This window comes from Ornithorhynchus anatinus, chromosome 3 (assembly GCF_004115215.2).
Source record: "Ornithorhynchus anatinus isolate Pmale09 chromosome 3, mOrnAna1.pri.v4, whole genome shotgun sequence".
NCBI classification, from domain to species: domain Eukaryota; kingdom Metazoa; phylum Chordata; class Mammalia; order Monotremata; family Ornithorhynchidae; genus Ornithorhynchus; species Ornithorhynchus anatinus.
This window is the reverse complement of record NC_041730.1, coordinates 135,289,399-135,292,744: the sequence shown is the minus strand read 5'-3', so window position 1 is coordinate 135,292,744 and position 3,346 is coordinate 135,289,399.

Sequence of the window (3,346 nt, the reverse complement as noted above, 5' to 3'; positions counted from 1 at the left end):
GTTAGCACAATGGCCTGATGGAGAGAGCCCAGGCCTGGGAGACAGAAGGACCTCAGTTCTAATTCCGGCTCAGCCACTTCTCTGCTGTGTGACCTTGGGCAAGTCACTTCACTTCTCTGGGCCTCACTTCCCTCATCTGTAAAATGAGAATTAAAACTGTGAGCCCCATATAGGACAAGGACTGTGTCAAACCTGATTTGCTTGTATAATAATGTTTTTGTTAAGCGCTTACTATGTGCAGAGCACTGTTCTAAGTGCTGGAGTAGATACAGGGCAATCAGGTTGCCCCATGTGAGGCTAACAGTCTTAATCCCCATTTTACAGATGAGGTCACTGGAGCACAGAGAAGTGAAGTGACTTGCCCACAGTCACACGGCTGACAGTGGCAGAGCCGGGATTCAAACCCATGACCTCTGACTCCCAAGCCCGGGCTCTTTCCACTGAGCCATGCTGCTATCCACCCGAGGACTGACTATATTGCCTGGGACATAGTAAATGCTTAATAAACACTATGATTATTAACCATTATTATTAGCGCTCTGCACATAGTAAACACTCAATAAATTCCATTGATTGATTGATATCATCTCAAAGGAGTTCATCTGAAAAACGTTTCATAGAGTAAGCTCATTGTGGGTAGGGAATGTGTCTTCTTTATTGCTGCGTTATAAACAGTACAGCGCTCAGCACACAGTAAGTGCTCAATAAATATGATTGAAAGAATACAGTACAACAATAAACGGACACATTCCCTGCCCACTAGCAATTTACAGTCTAAAGATGGAGACAAACATTAATTTAAATAAATTACAGAAATGGACATAAATTACAGATATGGACATAAGTTACCGATATGTAAAAGTCACTCCTCTCGACTGTTCAATTCGACGCTTGATTGAAGATCAGACTTTTGTTCACCAAGAAAGGGCCCATTCAGGGGGTGGGTGACGACAGGGAGTTGGAGAGAACAGTGTCGTATTGGACACTCCCAAGTGCTTAGTACAGTGCTCTGCACATAGTTAGCACTCAGTAAATACCACTGATGATGATGAAGCTGATGATGACGGGTATCTGGTATAAGGGGTGGAGGGAGTCTTCACTTAAAGTCCTTAGAACTCTTTCAGCCATTTCAATCTTTCACATCCCCACCTCCAGGGAAATGCTAAGCAAAAACAATAAATTCAATTGAATGAATGAAATAATTATTCATTCATTCATTCAATAGCATTTATTGAGCGCTTACTGTGTGCAGAGCACTGTACTAAGCGCTTGGAATGTAGAATTCGGCAACAGAGACAATCCCTGGCCAATTAATGAATGAATGAAGAAAAACCCACCAACCCATTATGGAACCCACAGGCCATAGTGTGAAAGCAGCATGGCCTAGTGGATAGAGCCCAGGCCTGGGAGTCAGAAGGTCATGGGTTCTAATCCTGACTCCACAACTTGTCTGCTGTGTGGCCTTGGGTAAATCACTTCACTTCTCTGGAATTCAGTGACCTCATCTGCGTCCAACCGATTTGTCTGTATCCGCTCCAGCGCTTAGTACAGTGCCTGGCACATAGTAAGAGCTTAATAAATACCACAATTATTATTTTTTATTATTATGATATTGCAGACCTGATTCCGTCCAGCAGAGGGGCATCTAACACACAGAAAGAAAATCAATCACGAGGAGATTGGATGATAGGAAAAAATGGAACAAAAATCCTGAATGTCCTTTCAGAAATCGGGTCACATCTTTGAAATTAAACTTGAATTGAATTTAAACTTGAACAACAATTTTTACTGAGAAACAGGTCCTCAGTTTGTCCGTATGCTGAAGGTAATCCAGAGACCCGTGGGTTGAAATAATTCAAGTCTAACGCCCTGCACAGAATAAGCCCTCGATAAAGACGATTGACGGATTGATTTTTTAAAATGCATTATATAAGTTGGTGGGATTATGTATCTTTATGTTGGGGAACAAATGAACGACCTTGATCTATTTCATATTAATCAGATGATTCTTAATAAACCAATCAATCAACGGTACTTATTGATCATTCATTCATTCAATCACATTTATTGAGGGCTTACTGAGTGCAGAGCACAGTACTAAGCACTTGGGAGAGTATAATATAATAAAATGGACACAGTCCCTGCCCACAATGAGCTTACAGTCTAGAGGGGAGGAGACAGACATCAATACAGATAAACTGATCATTTATCATATGCAGACCCCTGTTCTTGCGAGAGCACAAAATAACAAAATCGGTAGACATGATCCCTGCCCGCAGGGAGGTGGCGGAGTCGGAATTAGAACCCAGGTCCTCCGACTCCCAGGCCTGGTCTCTTTTCACTAGGTTCCCCAGCTTCACAGGCCTGAGGTTTCCGAGATAAGCCCGTCAAAGGGCAGGGACTGTCTCTATCTGTTACCGATTTGTACATTCCAAGAGCTTAGTCCAGTGCTCTGCACATAGTAAGCGCTCAATAAATACTATTGAATGAATGAATGAATGAATGAATGAATGAATGAATGTGTTCTAAACTCAGCCCTTCCACTGCTGGCTGACCTTAGAGAAGCCATCTCACCACTCTGGGCTTGGATTTCCCTCATCTATGAAGTGGGGATAAAATACCCGCCCTCCCTCCCTCTTAAGACTGTGCGCTGTGGGTGGGATAGGGACTGTTTCTGGTCTCATCTGATGGATCAGTTAGACTGTAAACTCTCTGTGGGCAGGAAATGTGTCTCTTTATTATCATATTGTCCTCTCCCAAGTGCTCAGTACAGTGCTCTCTACACAGTAAGCACTAGGTAAATACAATTGAATTGAACGAAAGATTGAAGATTAGAGAAGCAGCGTGGCTCAGTGAAAAGAACATGGGTTTGGGGTCAGTGGTCAAGGGTTCAAATCCCAGCTCATCCGCTGGTCAGCTGTGTGACTTTGGGCAAGTCACTTAACTTCTCTGTGCCTCAGTTACCTCATCTGTAAAATGGGGATTAAGACTGTGAGCCCCATGTGGGACAACCTGATCACTTTGTATCCTTCCCCAGTGCTTAGAACAGTGCTTTCCACATAGTAAGCGCTTAATAAATGCCATTATTATTATTATTGGAAGAATAGAGTAAGAGCCTGTAACTCAGAGGACCTGGGTTCTAAACCCGTCTCCTCCACGTGCCTGCTGAGTGATCTTGGGCAAATCACTTCACTTCTGTGTGCCTTAGTTCCCTCGTGTGTAAAACGTGGATTAAGATGATGAGCCCCATGTGGAACATGGATGTCCAATCTGATTATCTTGAATCTACCCCAGCACTTAGTACAGTGTCTGGCACGCAGTAAGTGCTTAAAAAATACCACAATCA